The following is a 20,045-nucleotide window of genomic DNA, read 5'->3' on the forward strand; positions in this document are numbered from 1 at the left end:
AAAGGGGTGAGTATTTCCAGGAACTGGGCCACCTCTCACTCGTTGACCTTTTATGGTCAGCCTTGGAACCATCATGGAGCCTCTGGGTATTTAGCTCGCTGGCGTGTTACAGTGGGCATGTGCTGAGGTTCAAGGTCTAGTGGAAGCCTCGTCTGCCATCAAGACCTAGTTCGGTCTAACCATTTTGTCATATCCCATGGTTACACCATTCTTTTAAAGGTTGTGCCCTGCCCTGGTCCCTCCTGTTTCAGACTGAAAGAGTTTTGATCCTTGCCTTGCTTTGTAACTGGATGAGTTACTTAACCTCTCTTAAGACTCATTTTGTTCATCTGTAAAATAAAGTAATAATGTTGCAAACCTTAGGGTTATTATGAGGGATAAGACAGAAGCATGCATGTGGTATATACATTCCACTTGACAATATTCCTGGATCAGAGTAAATGCTATGAAGAAGGCAGAGGAAAAATTTTGCAGGTGTGGGAGTTGAAATGAAATCCTGTTCCTATTTCCAGCCATCCAATGAGAAGAGGACCATATTTAAACCTGAAGATTCCACCATTCCCTTAACACTTGACCTTTTGAAGTTATCATTTCTGGGATCAGCATTCAGCCTCCAAACAAGCTAGAGGCTTTATAAAACCTTATTCTTGGGGAATAATCCATTTATGCTCTTCCCAGCCATGGGAACTAGCAGCATTGGTTTAAATTCTAAGACAGCATTGGTTTAAATTCCTGTATCCTGAGACTATTTTAAACCAGACAGAAAATAGTTTAAAGTTAAGCAAGTTATCCCCAACAAGGGATTGAGAAAGGCCTTTGGCCAGCTGCCTTAATATGTGAGCCTATGGCCTGAGGTTGAACCCTGAACACTCAGGCACCCACTGGTCCCGCAGCCCTGGATACATACCATCCATATTGAGTCCCTGCTGGTCACTCCACAACTGAGCTCTGCCTTGAGCTCAGACCAAGTGTCAGAACCCAAGCAACTGCCTAACCCTTGCAAATGTCTCTTCCAAGAATTCCTGCCCTCTTAGAATACTAACTGCTGGCTCTTTTTCCAGATGAGAAGTCCACACGGAACCACTTCCACCATCTTTTCCTGGGGGCTCTGTGGAGAGTCCTGACCCAGCCACGCCTTGGACAGCCTTGATAACAGTACCCCCTCTAAGTCATTGACCATGACCTTTGAGACTGACCAATTTCTACAGCCTGGTATAAGCCCCAGACTTCCCTCTTTCACTCTTTTTTCTACTTATATCCAGTAGTCCCACCCAGGTGGGATGGAGGGAAGAAGAGCTGGACAACCATCATCCTAATCTGAAAAGGACATTATAATGTCACTGCAATAAATAGGAATTATGATGCCAATTAACTCAGGTTTCTATGGGGACTTATTAGAAAACTGGTGAAATTTTGATTGGTCCTGCCTTCCAGACTACCCTTGCAGGTACATTAAAATTAAAAATCATAAATTAAATATTTCCATGTTGCAAGTACCAATCTTAGATAAATCAGATGCTGGTCTTCTGCAATTGGCATACAAGATCTAAATTCCACATCAGAAGACTGTATGCTATAATCCTGTTGGCTGAGCTTTCTTCACAGCCCAAAGTTAGCTTCAGACAGTGGAAGTGAATTATTAGGGAGATCTTTTTGAAATATTTATTAATAGAAATATTAATTATATGTTTCCAAATAAACATATCAGCAAATAAATGCCATAGTACAAAGGTTGAAATGTTACAAACATTAACTTGGAAAGGCACGAAATTGTCTTCTGTCTACATTCCCCACAAGTCTGTCCAGTGTGGGTTTCACCATTCCTCGTAGTCAAGAAGTGTTTTCCAAGTTGAAGCCCAGATATTCTACTGTCTTGGCTGAAAATGCAGATTGCCGGCCCAAGGGTAGCTCTACTAGACCATCAGGGAAAAACTAGACATCTTCATTTTACCAAGTAATTCTTATACATACTCCTAATCTCAGTTCAGTTCACTTCAGTTCAGTCCAGTCGCTCAGTTGTGTCCAACTCTTTGCAACCCCATGAATCGCAGCACGCCAGGCCTCCCAGTCCATCACCAACTCCCGGAGTTCACTCAAACTCACGTCCATCGAGTCAGTGATGCCATCCAGCCGTCTCATCCTCTGTCGTCCCCTTCTCCTCCTGCCCCCAGTCCCTCCCAGCATCAGAGTCTTTTCCAATGAGACAACTCTTCACATGGGTGGCCAAAATACTGGAGTTTCAGCTTTAGCATCATTCTTTTCAAAGAACACCCAGGGCTGATCTCCTTTAGAATGGACTGGTTGGATCTCCTTGCAGTCCAAGGGACTCTCAAGAGTCTTCTCCAACACCACAGTTCAAAAGCATCAATTCTTCAGTGCTCAGCTCAAGGGTTATTAATAGCTGAAGGATCATCAAATTAGGGTGAAGAGGGGTGAATTAATGAATGACAGAATCTAAATGCAACTTTTCTTTTTGGTAGGTTTAAGTAGCATCCTTTCCCTCCACCCTCTCAACTGCCTGCAATCCTAGTGGACCTCCCTTTGGGGAGCCCAGGTTATTGAGCCGGGGGCAGTGACAGTTCTCATCAAGCAGTCGATGGACTTTCACCCATCTCTTCGGGTAATTAATTCTTTACAGCTCCATTTAATACAAAAGAGGTAAATCCTTGAGGGTATGGTTTTACAAGATATTGCAAAGCCTAATTACAATCTTTTACCTTATTTTGAAAGCAACTTTCTTTAAAAGGGTTTAGAAATATTTAAAAGTAATAAAAAGGCAACTTAGCCACACTAACTTCTGGCCTTGGAATATTCTCAAGACATGCCCATATCTATGGAAACATGTTTAATCCCTAGGAATCTTGATATGGGGTAAAAGTGATGCTAAGTGCTGGGCCTAAAATTACCCAGATTTCCATAAAATTAGAGCTAGGCTAAAGGTAGCCAGTATTTACATGATCTCACTATGGAACAGCCATTAATCTGAGCACTGTGGAGACCCTGGACTCTTTTTCCAGGTGCAGAATCTAAAGCACTAACCATCGACCACCCTCTACCACCATCCCCTCCCATTGTCCCAGGAATGGGTAAGCCAGGCTGTAAATGGGGATCATTTGCCTTTAACCCCTGCACTGACTATCTCTCAGAGAGTCACATCTTTTCCAAATAGGCAAAGTGAATCCAAGAAATGCAGCAGGGGCCAAGGTCACATGGCCAGGGAGCAACTGAACTGTCATGACCTTGGGTGTCCGGGTCAATTTCTCCTGCTCTAACCTTGGGTGTCCGGGTCAATTTCTCCTGCTCTAGAGATCAGTGACTGTCAAGCATGGAAACTCAGAATTCCAGGGCTGAAAGGAAAGCCTGGAGCTCACTTCCACCCTAAGAAGATAGCAAGTCCTCACCTTTAAACTTTTCCTGAATTTCCCAAAGCATCTGCCAAAACTGATCCTTTGGCTGCATCTATGAATATCTAGCATTGAAATGACATTTCCTCTTTGGCTAAGAGAAACCATCCAGGAGGTTCTTTTCATGGACATGGGAAACATCCTCTAGGTAAGAGACTAGGAAGCTCTGAAGTTGGAACCCTCTGCTGAGCTTTCCTGCCCTGGTCTCAGGCTCATTGGCTCCTGCAGGGGGTGGGGGGAGGGCTTTACTTCCTGTCTGCACTTCTGCACATGGAAGCAGGCCCTCTCCATCCCAGCACTGGGGGGAAAGCCTCCAGGTGGGGGACTCCAGCAGCAGAGCCAGTCCTGCAGTCCACATGCCTCCCAGAAGTCGAGCAAACTCAATGCTTTCTCCCCCTGCATGTTTTTCTTTCACTTTCCATTTGGTAGAATGAGAATCCTCATACTTCCAGTTAGATCTGACCTTAATCCTGCTAAGGTCCTCCTATAAGATTGCCAAGCTTAAGTTATTACAGCAAAATCACTGATGACAGACTCACCAAACTTCTTATTTTTTATTTTTTTGGCTACACCACGTGGCATGCAGGAATTTTAGTTTCCCAACCAGGGATCAAAACTGTGCCCACTGCAGGAATTCTATCATCAAACATTTCTTCCCTCCAAGAGAAGCCGTGTGGCCTGTTAACCATAGCTGATTATTTGTGTCATAAAAGGATTCCAAACACTTTGACAATCTACAAAGTACCTGTTACTTTAGGTTCAGTCCCATTGCTACTAACTCCAAAGCTCTTGTCATACACTTTAGTGCAAGCGAATTTTGTTGCGTGAGGTGATGTTGCTTTAAAAGTAGTAAGTTGTCCAATGGAGCTTCGAAATCATGTGATTATGTATAAATTTTCACTACCAAAGCTATCCAGATTCAAGAAACACCTCTTCAACATGCAAGTGCATTTAGTTCCATTCCAGCTTATATACTTTGGCCTTTCCAGGGAGGAATTCTTCTCCTTGTCTCTCCTCACTCACTTCCTTGGGTCTTCTTATCCAACGATGACCTCCCCAAGTGTGTCCTGTAACTTTGGTGTGCCAATAACTTCCAAATAAGTATCTCCAGTGCAAACTCTTTCCTTAGCTTCAAACTGTCTATATGACATCTTCACATGGATGTAACCCATGCCCTTCAATGCTGACCTTTTGCCCAAACCCCACTTATCCTCCTTAACTTTTGATTCTGGTGAATCTAACTGATCACTCAGTTCAACAAACCTGAGAAGCATAATGGTCACTCCCTCCACTCCCCCACACCCAAACAATTCCTTCCTGTATTGAATAGTGTTGACTTACTACACCCCCACTTTTACTTCCCCCATTTCCAGAAAATTCTGACTTTGTTCAGCTTTCTCCCCTCTTCCCCACTCACTTGCTTCTTTGGAGATGAATCTGACCATCAACTTTAGGAAAGTCCTGGTTGGTTTAACAGTCATCCTATCCCCCTTGCCTGTGGTTGATTTAGGGCTGAGCACATGGCCCAATCATGCAAGAATCAAAGAGAAATTCATTAGGAACAATCAGGAAAGTTTGTCCCTGTTTGCTGGGCAAGTTTCTAGAAATGATCCTCTCTCTGGATGATGTCATACGTGGATAGATAATAGGTCTGGAATTGCTGTAACCATCTTGCTCTCATCTTGAGAATAAAATCGACACAAAGAAGTGAGCATAGAGGAATTTTCCCAGGTGGTCCAGTAGCTAAGACTCTGAGGTCCCAATGCAGGGGACCTGGGCTTCACCCCTGGTCGGGGATCTAGACCCCATACATCATAACTAAAGATCCTGAATGATGCAATTAAGTCCCAGCACAGCCAAATAAATTAAGTGATTAAAAAATAAATTTAAAAAATAAAAAAAGTGAGCATAGAAATTGAAGTGGACTTGCAGAGTCATAGTCCCTGGAAGCCTCTTTTGAAGTCTACCCTCTTTCTGGATTTAATATCTTATGAGCAAACAACTGTTGAGGCTAGTGTGTGCTGTTTATTTTCCTATTATTTGCTGCAAAAAGCTCCTTAAATGATCCATCATGCCTCACGAATATCTAATATTTATCTCCCCATCACTATCTCCATGGCCACTGTCTTAGTTCCAGCTTTCATCATTTCTCACTTGGATTAATAGAACAATCTTCCCAACTGGTGTTGCTGCCTCTAAGCTCAATCTGCAGCAATCTATCCTCTCCAGCTGCCAGAGTGATCATTCTAACAGAAGGAAAAAAAAAAGAAAAGAAAAAGCAATCTGCTTATCTCAGGGCTCCAGCTAAAAATATAAATCTCTTCAGATTTATCCTTTTTCAACTACCACTTACTGCAAAATGACCTTATGGTTTACACTTATTTAGAAAGCTCTAGAAAAGTGTGGGAGTAGAGAAAGAATGAATCAGCCTTATTCAAGGTCAAGACCTGAGTTTTAGACAGAAGCCTCAGTGACCAAAAGGTAAAGTAATCTCTTGGAATGACTCTGGTCCAGCTTGAGCAAGTCTCTCAATCAACGATGTGGGCGGAAGCTAAGGCATGTAGACCCCACAGGTCTTGTTTAAGGTCAAGATCAAGGCATGTTCCAATTATAATGTGCTGGTTTAATCAACATCCCGGAAGAGCGGGGAGCTGCTCTGACAATGTTAAAAGCTTAAGAAGTATTCAGATCCCACCTTCTTCTCTGCCAGCTCCCCCAAATGTGGACCACACAAACCAAATCATCCAGAGCAAACAGAAGGCCCAGGAATGCCAGGCTAGAAGGTACACAGGTTGGCAAACAGAAAATTGGAAGTCCTTGACCCATTATTCAGTGTCATTCCTGATGGCATCCTAGATGTTCTCTTCAATAATAATAGATCTTTGCTTTCAGTAACAGAGCGTTGTTTTGTTTTCCTGCAGCCTCAATACCCACTTCACCCTCTCTTCTATCCAAGATGATCATATTTTCAACAGGAATTTTCAGGATCCTAAATATAGAATCCTGACGTTCTGGCTTTATAGCCTCGATGCATCATTTTGGAGGTAGCTCTTTGAACCCAAACTGGGGCAAGCAGAGGACTTCCCGGGGAACTTTTGAACTACAACCAGCAGTGCGTGCTGATCTCTGTTTTGATGTCTAAACTGTATGCGGTAAACCTGTTGGTGTTTAAGTTTCCTGCCCTCTAAACTGAAAAAGCTGAGAATGTAGGTGAGGAGCTGGCGAGAGAGAGAAATCCAAAGAGAAACAAAGAAGAGAGAGGAGAGGCACGCCTGTCTTTTCTGATTATAGTCACTTCTAAGACTTGATGCTGTTTCTGTCCTTAGGCTCCCGGAGACACCACAGTTCTTTATAGCAAATAATTCTCCCCCTTCGTCTTCTCTGTCTCTTCGTTCTTGCTTAAGCTGTTTCTATTTGACATTTATGACACTTGAAAGCAAAATAGTGCTAACTAAGAAGCCCAACTGCTCTCTCTCTCCGTTTAACTCCGTGTAGCTCAGGCTCCAGGCAAGGGCACTGTGGTTCTGCAGATCACTCCACCTGGCTTCCTGTTTCTTCCGAGCTGACCTTCCCTCTCATGCCTTCAGTCATGCCTTGCCCACGATTCTCCTCTGGTTCTTTCCTAAAATACCTGTGTCCCCCCCATATCACTACTTCTCTGATGTCTTTTTCAAGTCCTCAGACTTAAGTGAAGTGACCAGTGCATATAACTCTAATAACTATCATTATTCTTTTATATTGCTGTTTAGTTGCTAAGTCATGTCCTTCTATTTGTGACCCCATGGACTGCAGCATGCCAGGCTTCCCTGACCTTCACCATCTCCCAGAGTTTGCTCAAATTCACGTCCGTTGTGTTGGTGATGCTAGCGAAGCGTCTTATCTTCAGCTGCCCTCTGTTCCTTTTGCCGTAGATCTTTCCCAGCATCAGGGCCTTTAAAAAACATTTAATATTTTTATTGCACTCTTTTTAATATTTATTTGTTCATTTTATTTTAGCTGCGTTGGGCCTTAGTTGTGGCATGTGGGCCCTTCTGTTGCGGTGCATGGATTCTCCAGTTGCGGTCCTGGGGCTCAGGACTATGCTACATGGATGCTCTAGTTGGGGCCACCAGCTTAGTTGCTCTCTGGCCCGTGGGACCTTAGTCCCCCAACTAGGGACTGAACCCACATCCCCTGCATTGCAAAGTGGATTCTTAACCACTGGACCAGCAATAAAGGCCCTCTGTCATTACTCTTTAAATGCTCTGTTGTGCTGCCCCGCTAACTGCAATGCTGAGGTCTTATGAGAACTTCATCTCTCTCTCTTTCTGCAGCCCCTAGCGAGGCATTTATTTGATAAACAGTTCTTGACTGGATAGTTATATGAATCAATCAATCAGTTCAACAAATAAATTCTCTACAGCAACCTGAGTGCCTCTCACAAGCAAATTAGCAAAACTTTTAAAGATAAATAAGTTAAAGACACAATTTCTGGAAAACTGGCAAACATATGTACTGTTGGTGGTACTGCAAATTAGTATGTCCCTTTTGGAAAGCAATATAATAATATGCTGCATGTATCATAAAAGTGTCATATCTTGGGCCCAAACATGACAGTTTTTTCCTAAGGAAACAACTTCATAAAACCAAAAGCATCAAAATACTCATGGCAGCAATGTATAATAGCAATACAATTAAAAGAGACAAATTGTCACTTTTAGTTCAAATTATAGTTCAAATTATAGTTCAAATTTAGTTCAAATTGTCACTTTTAGTTCAAATTTAGTTCAAATTATAGTTCAAGGTGATAAAATATTATATTTTATTTAAAATAAATGAAAACTGGAAATAAGGAATAATATTTAATATGTGTTAAGTTTTTAAAAAGAAAAATTGTGAAAGGACAAATTCAGGATGGTTTTTAAAATTTCAAAACCATTTTCAAGCCTGGAAAGTAAACAGGCAAAAATGCAGCAGTCGCATTAAGCAACGGGATTATCAGTGTTATATTTTCTTATCAAAATTTTATTTTAGTTGAAAAGATCTTTTTGTAACAGTATTTATTAAGCAGTGGGAAATGATTACTCTCCTTCATGTTGTGAATTCTTCCTAGTCATTGCTGCAAAATCTTCTTCTGGATATGGTATGGACACACCTGCCTAGAAAGTTCTTGACCCATGGAATTCAGCACATTCAATTGCAGACCGTTCTATCAACAGTCACACTTGGCAAATTTACACCATGATTTATGGACATTTGCCCTAACAATTGCATGGGGATGTGAAGCAGCTGTTCACTCGCTCAGCTTTGGCTTTGCTAACGAGAGGTGGACAGCTGTGGTTAATGAAAAGCAATTGCTAATAGATAATCCCAATTTAGCCTTGAAGTGCCTTTAGGTATGGCCAGTATATGGAGGGACTTTTCAGTATGGATCTAGAACCTCATACATATCCCCATCCTCTCCTGGGACTCCACCTCCTGGACTGGACTCCTTTTGGGGAGATAGTTCCAGAAGGCCATCTGGGAGCACGGTGCATGGGAAGGGCTGGGTTTGGGCTGGTGGTGAGAAAGTATAAACCCAATGATTTACACTGTTTGTTAGGAGAGAACCAGGAAGGCTCCATTCCTAACTGTCTCCACTGCTTCAGCCTAAAACACGAGGACCCTCATTATGAGGTGGCTAGACATTCAGTGTCACCCACAGACACAAGTAGAAGCCAGTCAGCCTGGGACAAGGCTGAAACAGGCAATTGTCAGGACCCTCCGTTTTCAACCTTAGCTCTGTTGCTTTTGTTGAATGGGTCACTCTCTTTGGACCTCAGGTGGCTCATTTAGAGGAGGGAGAATTTGAAAGATCTCTGAGGCCCCTCCCTTCAATTCTATATGTCCCATTTGGGATGGGTATCCTTTCAGCCAGCTTGTCTTAGCCCACCAGGCTCCTCTGTCCATGGGGATTCTCCAGGCAAGAATACTGGTTTAGTTGCTCAGTCATATCCAACTCTTGTGACCCCATGGACTTTAGCCTGCCAGGCTCTTCTGTCCATGGGATTCTTCAGGCAAGAATACTGGAGTGAGGTGCCATTTCCTTTTCCAAGCTTGTCTATAAGTAAGTACAATGGATTTGGGGTTTGTCTGTGATTGCTGAAGCCCTAAGTCATGTCTTTGGAGTTCAAGTACAAATTTGGAATGACAATGGCCCTTACGTTAGAAACTGGTTAATTGGTGAACTGTGCAGGGGACTGTTTTTAATATATTGCAAGGTCATATACCACAACTTAATTGAATTTGCCCTAGAGCCCTTCAATTAAAAATTGTGCACAAACTAGCATTTTTAAGATAAATGGGGGGCCTTGACCAAACTCCAAGAAAACAAAATGGTAAGTTTTTGAAAAGTTAATAACATTTTTCTAATCAAAGCCATACTGGAGATAGAGTATTTTCTTTTCTTTTCTTTTTTAAATAGTGTATCAGAGTTTGAGAGTCTCATCCCAGGGACAACTTGGTACACTCAAGAATTCAGCTGAGAAATGAGCATCCTCTGAAACCACTGGTAACTCAGACCATGTGTTGGTTCAGTCTCTACCTCTGGAATATGTTAGTACCATAATGAGGTTCCCCACTAGGGAAGACAATGGCAACCCACTCTAGAACTCTTGTCTGGATAATATCATGGACAGTGGAGCCTGCAAGCTATGGTCCGTGCATGCATGCTAAGTTGCTTCAGTCATGTCCAACTCTGTGCGATCCTATGGACTGTAGCCCTAAAGCATCTTAGAACAAAAGACGCTCCTAGTACTTGTATCACTTAGGAATTAACCAGAGTTTTAGGTGCCTATATCAGGGATGGAATCAAAGACAAATATTAGAACAGGAGATCCCCCTATTGTTTCTGCCATTTAAGAAGTTGCAAGGTGTTAGGAGCCTTGTGCCAGGAATTGGAGGCAGAGTTGTTATTGTTTAGTCATTAAGTTGTGTCCAGCTGTAGCCCACCAAGCTCCTCTGTCCATGGGATTTCCCCAGGCAAGACTATTGCAGTGGGTTGCCATTTTCTTCTCCAGGGGATATTCTGACCCAGGAATCGAACTCATGTCTCCTGTATTGGCAGGTGAATTCTTTATCACTGAGCCACGAGAGAAACCCTAGAGACAGAGACCAGTATAAAAATGTTCTAATAATATTGCACACAGGTTCAGCCGTTTCCCTCTGGTCATAAATGATGTGTGTTCAGGAAACTGTTCACCTTGGTTTACCTGGAATAGTCCTGGTTTCACTAGCTGTCCTGGTTTAATTATTAAGAGTGTTCCCCTTTCCTTCTCAAACGTGGCCCAGATTGAGCAGTATACATATATTAGTCTTATCACCTCAAGAGGTCATTATGGGGAAATTCTAAGTTATTTCTAAAAGATTAATGGCATTATTTTGAAAGAAAGGAAGCTACACATCATTCTTAAGAGAAGCTAGAAGATACCCAGCCACTGGAGGTCATGCCCAGTGGGATGTTCAGATCTCAGGGAAGGGCGTGGGTAGCATGGATGCAGAGGGTCACTCGAACACGCTCGTTCTTCTCAGTCTGCTTCCTGCATGTCCTTGGGGTTCCTGTCCTTCCCCTCTGTGCCCCAGCATCTCACTGTAAAATGAGGACGCCAGTAGCAGCACCTACTTCATACTTTCTTTGGGAAACACCAAGGTCCGAAGGTAGGTAAAAATGCTTTGAAAAGCCTGGAACGAGAATTTGATAGATGCCAGGATTTGTCAGGGCTTCCCTGGTGGCTCAGAGGTTAAAGTGTCTGCCTGGAATGCGGGAGACCTGGGTTCGATCCCTGGGTCGGGAAGATCCCCTGCAGAGGGAAATGGCAACCCACTCCAGTACTCTTGCCTGGAGAATCCCATGGAGGGAGGGGCCTGGTAGGCTACAGTCCATGGGGTCACAAAGAGTCGGACACGACTGAGCGACTTCACTTTCAGGATTTGTAATTGGACTGGTAGTTGGATGTGACATTATCTGTCAATGAGACCCAATATATGGTGGATTTGTGGATCCTCTCTGAGTGGCCCATGCTTCTCCTTCCCTACACAGATCTGGGAAGCCATTTCTTTACAAAGAAAAGATTAGGACCCATATGTGCCTGCAGCTTTTCAACTGACCAAATAAAAACAAAGATCTCTTTATTAATAAGATGCACTTCCTTGGAGGCCCATTGGTTAAGACTCCATGCCTCCAATGCAGACGGCATGGGTTTGATCCCTGGTCAGGGAACTACGGTCCCACATGCTGCACAGAGCAGCTAAAAGAATTTTTTTTTTTTAAGAAAAAAAAAATGAAGTTGTAGGTGCAGCACTTGACTACTCTGGCAAACTTGTGTCTTGGTGTACCTGTCTTCTCTGCTAGAAAGAGGTCTCTGGGAGCATAAGGACTGTGTTTGACTGCCTGCCTCCCACCCAATCCCTTATATCTTTGTATCTGACTTTGTACCTGACTCATAGCAAAAATGCAGTATTTTTGTAGAGGAGCTAGGAAATTTTTGCCAACCTAAACAGAGCTGTACTCTGGAACACAGCTGTGTGGTTATAATTTAATGGCGTTTACATTCCGCATTTCAAATTGTCTCACTGCAATCAAGTAGACCTTACCCGCTGAGCACCGATGTCCTTTCGTGGGTTGATATGGAATAAACAGTTAGCAGTTTGTGTAGGAATCTTCGAGCACCCAGCCTGGAGCAAAATGAAGGTTAGATCTAAGCTTGGAGAAAGGAAAGAAACAACAGCCTTACAGTTGGCAGAGAAGGAGAGGTTACTTTTAAAGATGATGTTAACATTATAACCCCAAGTTCTATTTTTCCCTTTAGAGGTAGTACATAAAATGGTTAAAAATCACCAACTCTGGGGATCAACTCCCGGCTGTAACTCTGGCAATGGCACTTAACTTGCTTTAAAGCCTTGAGTGAACTGGGTTCCCTAGAAGCGCAAACAAAGGCATAAAATGACATACTCATGTGTTTGGGGAGTTCGTGACCCTGCTGAATACACAGGTGGAATAAAAGAGAGAGGAGAGACAGGCAAAGGTGGAGACTAAATACAGAGACAGACAGGGAAAGGAGGAGACCAAATACAAGCACGTGTGGGACTGGGCTGATCAGTTTCAGGGCAAGCTGGTTTCTCTGTTTTGCTGATACCTTTTAAGAGACTGTATGCAACTACTTCCCAAGGATTTGAAGAAAAGAATTTATCTGCAGTGTCTTAACTGCCATTGATCAAAGCTCATACCTGCTGGGAGTTAATTGCCCTGACCTTCTGCTTTGCTCATGCCTGAGTGACTAGTAGGTCTCACCCTTTAGAGACCACAGGGAACCCCAGGTAGGAACTAAGGATCAGGTAGCCCATTGTGAGGCCGGGTCTGTGGGTTGTGCTCAGAAGCCACAGGAAAGGCTGAAAGAGCTGCTGCTGGTGGCCCCTTGGCCTGCAGGTGCAAATGCAGTGGCATCAGTGGCTGGGTTCTTTGGATGCTGAGGGCAGGGTTGGCCATCGCTAGGGTGCTCTGGCTAGACAGGGCCTGGACCTCCAGTGAGGCAGGGACTGAATCCAGTACCTTGCCTGGCATTGATTGAACAAGTTAATATAGGGAATCTAATTTAGACAATGCCTGGCACACGAGAACATCATCAAATGTTCGTTCCTGTATGTATCCAATTCTACCTTTCCCTGGCAACCTTTTCTCAGCTTTTTATGTTTCTTCTGAGGGATGCATTTGGAGGTGGAGCTCTAAGTTCTGAGTTTGGTACTGAACAGTGTCTCAGAGCATCAACATCCCTCGTGCCCTGCGCCTGGTCCGCTGCCACACCAGCTGATAGGATGCTCAAGAAAGAGAGAGAAACTAGACAAATCCCACCAAATAGACACCCAACTCATCTCCACCTTGGTCCCAAGAGATGCTCTGGAAGAAGTTACTGAGTTCTTATCATGGTAGATACACCCATTGGCTTGAGGGGGTTTCTTCCAATGGAGTTGTTCAGAAAAGTATCTACAAGAGGTTCAGAGACATAAGCGGGGGCAGCAATGCAAACTATTATATATAGAAAAGATAAACAATAAGGACCTACTGTATATCAACAGAACTACATCCACTCTCCTATAATAAACCATAATGGAACAGAACATAAAAAGTATATAATATATACATAGACAGAGAATAGTTGATTTATAATGCTATGTTAATTTTTGCTGTATAACAAATGATTCTCTATAAATCAGTAAAAATTAACATAGCATTATAAATCAACTATACTTAAAAAAAAAAAGAAAGAAAGAAATGTGGGTGTAACAAGGGCTTAAAGCAAAGTTTCCATAACCTGGGGGCTCTCTGGGCAAATCTAGCTAGCAGAAGTTTTTCATTTGGACTTCACAGTGTTAGTGAAAATATTTCAATTTGACCCTCCTATAATGACTCCCCAAACGAAAGGCTATTCAAAGTTGCTATGTTGCAATTAGTTAGAAACCAAGATTTAAACATGTTAAAACCAACATTTAAAATCATAATATCTTTTATAAAAGTTCTCACTCATCACTTCCCTTTAAAAAGTAACCAGATGTTTGCATAACCCGAGCCTGAATTTCCATATAGGAATAATTACTGGGAGCAGAATAAGGGTTCTTCATGTCAGGACATACTTGCCCTAGCCCTTTCCTCTCCATATTGACTCACCTGGCCGGTCTCACTCACTTAGATTACACTCTATTGCAGATGTTTCAATTTCAGCTCTGGACCTGAAGCTCTTTGGACTGAGATGGCCATTTATTATGGTGGGCTTCCCTTGTGGCTCAGCTGGTAAAGAATCTGCCTGCAATGTGGGAGACCTGGGTTCGATTCCTGGGTTGGGAAGATCCCCTAAAAAAGGAAAAGGCTACCCTCTCAGCATTCTGGCCTGGAGAATTCCATGGATTGTACCCAGTTCATGGGATCTCAAAGAGGCAGACACGACTGAGCAACTTTCACTTTCACTTTATTACAGACAAGCAGCCTCTAGGACTCTAAAGATACTTTATTTGTTTATTTTGGCTGTCCTACATCTTCTTTGCCAGGCGAGGGCTTCTCTAGTTGTGGCAAGGGGACTTCATTGCCCTGCGATATGTGGGAAATGGCAACCCACTCCAGTATTCTTGCCTGGAGAATCCTGTGGACAGAGGAGCTTGGTGGGCTAAGGTCCACGGGTTGCAAAGAGTCGGACATGACTGAGCGACTTCACTTTCACTTTCATGTGGGATCTTAGTTCCCTGACCAGGGATCAAACTTGTGTCCTCTGCATTTGAAGGTGGATTCTTCACCACTGGAGCATCAAAGACGTCTCTCTAAAAGTACTTTAAAGATGAGCTGGTCTAATCCCTGTAGTCCCGTGTCCACCTGCCAAACTTGTTCATTAGATAGTTGTTTTGTATGGCTTTTGCAAAAATGGAATAGTTTTTTGGTTTCATTAGTAATATCATACATTTTCTGTGTTAAAAATGAAAAGCAGCATAGAAAAAGGAATTGAAATAAAAAGAAAGGCATATAGTCACATGATGTGGAGATGCACTAGAAATTTTGGCATAGATCTGTTGCAGCTATTGCATAAAAGCTCTCTAAGCTCCATTCAAATTCCCATAGCAAGTCTTTCTTCACCTTGGAAGCTGGAAATGTAAATTGCATGTTCTCAGACTCCCTTAAGCCTCAGGTTTGTCCTGTGATGCACCTGTCCCCAAGCCAAAGCACCATCGAAGGTTGGAAAACGAGATAGGGTTGACGCTTTTGCTGTGTCTGCAGTTTCTCCTGACAGCAGTATAGTTGTTGAAGCACTAAAAGCAGTGGCACAGAACCTGTGCTGTGTTTGGCCCCTGTCGGTCACAAAATGCTGAGTTGCTGGTATGATGGCAGCTGAAGCAGTAGGTCTTCAGCCAGCGGCAGCTGCAATAGCTTCTTGATGTGGCTGCTGATTGCAATGGAGACAGCAGCTTTATTGGTGGCCTCTTTAACAATATTGGAAACTCAAGGCTGGAAACTCAGGCTGGAGCTTGCTCCTCATAACTTTCCAGTGACTTTGTAATCAATTGATTCCCTGTAAAATTCGTTTGTGCCTAAACCAGCTAGAGTGGATTCTGTTATGTGCAACTGAGTCCTAACTAGCAGTGTATTCTGATTCTCAGCATGTGTCTCCTTCAGTGGAAACAAATAACAGAGACACTTCATGTAACTTTTACATCTTGCAAAACTATAGTACAGTGTCACCTGCAGGACACTGACATTGTTACAATCTAACGATTTTATGCAGATGTCCCCTGTTTTGCATGCAATTTTATGGATACATGTGTAGGTTGGCGGACTCATCACTGCAGTCAAGGTACAGAACAGTTGCAGCACCACAAGGGTCCTCATGTTACCTTTCTGTATCACCCCCCAAACCCCTCCCTAATTTCGGACCCCTTCACTTTCTAATCTGTTCTCCAGTTCTGTAACACTGCCATTGCAAGAATGCTTAATATAATATAAATAGAATCACAGTATATGAACTTTTAAGTTTGGCATTTTCGGGCAAGGATTTCCTTTTGCTCAATGTAATGCATCATTGATTCATCCAGGTTGTTGCATGTATCAACAGTTCATTCCTTTTTATTGCTGAGTTGTAACTCATGGTGTGGATGTCTCATTTGACCTTTCACCCATTGAAGACACGTGGAGAGGATTGTTTCCAATGTTTGGCTATTATGAGTAAAGCTGCTGGGAACATTCATATGCAGATTTTTGTGTAAATGTAAGGCTTAATTTCACTGGGATAAATGCCTCAGAGTGTAATTACTGGTTCACATGGCAATCACATATTTAGTTTTACAATAAAGGGCCAAAATGTTTTCCAGAGTGGCTGTACCATTTTATTTTCCTGCCAGCAATGTATGAGTGGTCCAGTTTCTCTGCACATTTGCCAGCATTTGGTTATCATGTAGAAAAAAAAAAAAGGTAGCCATTCTGATGAGGGTGTAGTGGTAGTTTACTATGGACAGGCTTTATTTTATGCCAATTTGTGCAGCACCACATTATAATTTCAATGGTAGTTTTAACTTGTTTATATCATTATATTCAGAATTCATATCCCACAGCATTGCCTTTCACTTCCATAGCACTTTTCACACATTTTAATCACATTTAATTTTTCCTGCCTTATGTCTTTTTATTATTATCATCCGCGTTTCTTTGATGAGGAAATGGAGATAGCAAAAATGAGCAATTTATGCAAGGTCTCTCATGGGAATGAAAATACGTTTCCTGAGCAACTACTTTATACTAAGCATGTCATATCCTTTGTAATGATACAGTTCTTTCTGCAAGTATATACTGTCATTCCTGTTCGAAAGGGGATTTGAGAGTGCTTATACTCACTAATATGTGACATGAATTTTATTTGTCAAAAAAATACAGACATAGAAATATATAGAGAAAAAGAGAGAAAATAATCCACATACTATCATAGACTATAAATACAGTTAATATTTTATTATATATTAACATGCAGTTAATATATTGATTATATATTGATATATATATACATATACATAATATATACTATATGTATATATATCATGGGCTTCCCTGTGGCTCAGTGGTAAAGAATTCACCTGCCAGTGCAGGCAATGTGGGTTCAATCCCTGGGTCAGGAAGATCCCCCGAAGAAGGAAACGGCAACCCACTCCAGTATTCTTGCCTGGGAACTCCCATGGACGGAGGAACCTGGTAGGCTACAGTCCATGGGGTCACAAAAGAATCAGACACAACTTAACAACTAAATAACAATATATATCATTATATATATATATATATATATAGAGAGAGAGAGAGAATATAATAGATATATCATATGTATGAATACATGTACATATATACATATATTAAATATATCATGTTTATGACATAACAGGCATGATACAGAGAGACCCACTGGGAATTTTTGTCCATGCATTTATGGCAGGTACTACAGAATAGCTCACTAAGCTCCATTTGAATCCCATAGCAAGGTTTCTTTCTTCTAAGCTGTATTGCTCAGCTGGCAAATTAAAGACTGGGACTAGAACCTGAGTATATGATACCGAGTCTGGCAGGTTTTCCACCAAAACAAAGTTACTTCTCCTTCTCACTTGAGAAGATTAAAAAAACACACCAAAGCAAAAGTCTCAGGGAACATTCTAGTTTTGCATTTCGATTGATTAAAGTGTTTTTAACTTCATGTTTCATTTCTTCCACCTCCTTCCCCATCTCTACTCCTGAGATACTTAGACAACATCTGTTCCCAGCTCAGTACTTCATGATGGTATGTGTGTACATCCTGGGAGCCTTTGTTTGATGGCAGAGTTCGGCACCTCATTCCTTCACATGAACACATCCTCTGGGAGTTGCCCTGGTGGGCTTAGGAGACTGAACTGAGATTAGGGAGATGCAAGTGCAAGAATTACCCAAGCTTGGAAAAGTCATTTCACCATGTTCTTAAAATGCAATCTTCAGACCAGAGCATCTTCAAGGCACCTCCCAACTCTTTGATTGGCTTTGGTTTGTCTTTGGATGGTATCACTTGCTCTTCATCACAGCCTTCAATGAGTAAGGCTGTGTTGGAAGTCATCAGTCACTTCATCAGCATCAAGTTTTACCAAGGATTCCTGACACCTTGGTCCCTTCTCAGAGAAGAGAGGTCCAGACCACCCCCCAAAAAATGCAGCCTACCCACACATAGAGCAATCTGATTATTTCCTAGGGAGTACAGTTTCAAATAATGGCACATACACACAAGTACCTTCTCACTTCAAGAATTAAGATAAAAAAAGCATTAAAATTGCAAGTCTGTATTTCTATTCTAATTATGAGTGATGACTTCCCCTGAGGTCCTTAGGATAGTCCTGGCTTAAAAGATGGATCTGTGGCTTGTTCACACACATCAGTCACTTACTCGGTCCTGAGACATGACCCATGTAGGCACAGAGATTGTACATGGATCTCTGTAACAGAGGACTCTCTGTCCACCATCATCCCTCCTGATTTTCCCATGTTCCGTTTCCTTCACCAGGAGACATGGGGTCAGGGGGAGTGTTAGGTCCCCAGGCTCCTCTGCCTCATGCACTACAGTGGTTAATAAATAACTGTGAAAGCCGAGGCTTGTCTCGCTGACATGGGACCTCCCAGAGTCCATTCTTACCCAGCTGTTGTTGGGGGACTGGCATCTGTTGAATAGTTATCCCGAATCAGAAGTATGTGATAGAAAAATGAAACCTAGCCTTGGAGAGCCTCCACTTCTTGCACTGTGCGAGCCGGGAGGGACTTGGAGATCATTCGGTCTGACACATTCATTTCAGAGACAAGTAAACAGAGGTTCCAAGACTGACAGCTGGCTAGTGGGAGAGCCAGGCTGGACTACAGGTTTCCTGGCTACACTGTCTCAGAACCTCACTGTGTTTGATCCTGGGGCAGCTGCCAAAGTAAACCTGCTGTAAAGAAACAGTCTGTTTCCATTTTGTCTTGTTTGAAGTAGTGGCAGTGTGGTAGTGGCATTTGTGGCCAGTCTTGGAGGGGGGGTGGGGCACGCAGGGATTAAGCTCTTAACTACCAGGGTGCTCCTAAGGCATCAAATCCTAAGCATTGATAAGAGAATAGTGTAGCAAGACTGCAGAATCCCCCATCCCTGGTGCAGCTGTGATTTCCCCAAGTTCTAGAAAAGATGTTGTCAAAATGTGGATCAATATAATGATCCCACCTCATGAGACCTCTTGTATTTTGGTGTGGAAAGTCAAGATAAGCATCAGAAAAAAAAAATACACTGGAAGATATCAAGGGTTGCATTCAAGGAAAGCAATTTGGCCAGCCACAGCTCCTCAAATGGCCTGTAATCTTGTTATGACTATTGTTTTGAACACATGGGACAAAATAGAAAACAATTTAGAACAGGCTAGGGTTGGGTGGTGTAATGATGCAGAATAAAACACTGGAAATGCCCCGGGAGTGGGAATTATGACTGCATTGCTCACAGTTTTATTTCTGTGCCCAGCACAGCTCCTGGCATATGGTAAGCCCTTATTAAATAAATACTCAATCTAATATACGGTAACATTAGTGTAAGATATGACATGTATTTTGTACTCTTGAAAAATAAGAACCGTGCCAATTAAACACCATATACCAGTGATGGAAATGTTAAAATGTAAACAGTAACCCAAAAACGCACCTTAGAAATCACTGAAATACAGAATTTCACACTGAACATATATTCACTACTGAATGTTCACAATGAATGAGTAAATAAATGAAAAACTCAGGTTAGAATCCTGGGGCAGTTGGTCACTGCATTTGTGAGCCTGAGGAAATCATTTCAAGTGCCATGATCTTGAAATGAGAAAATAGTAATAATAAACGTTGCCTCAAAGTTTTCTAATCATGACTAATATATGGAGTTGATGATAAGCACTTGGCAAACTCAGAGTTTTAGTAGCAAATGTGTGGTTTCAAAGTTAACTCCTAAGCCAGAGTTGCAATACCTTGATAGGAAAAGACTGTGTGTGAATTACAGCACTGTGAAAGGCTTATTGGAATTCACAGGATGGGCACCGTGTGTTAAAGGATAGAGAAGATTTGGACAAGGAGGACATTTTTCACAGGCTTTA

The sequence above is a fragment of the Oryx dammah genome, unplaced genomic scaffold, assembly GCF_014754425.2.
Source record: "Oryx dammah isolate SB20612 unplaced genomic scaffold, SCBI_Odam_1.1 HiC_scaffold_7, whole genome shotgun sequence".
In the NCBI taxonomy this organism is placed as follows: domain Eukaryota; kingdom Metazoa; phylum Chordata; class Mammalia; order Artiodactyla; family Bovidae; genus Oryx; species Oryx dammah.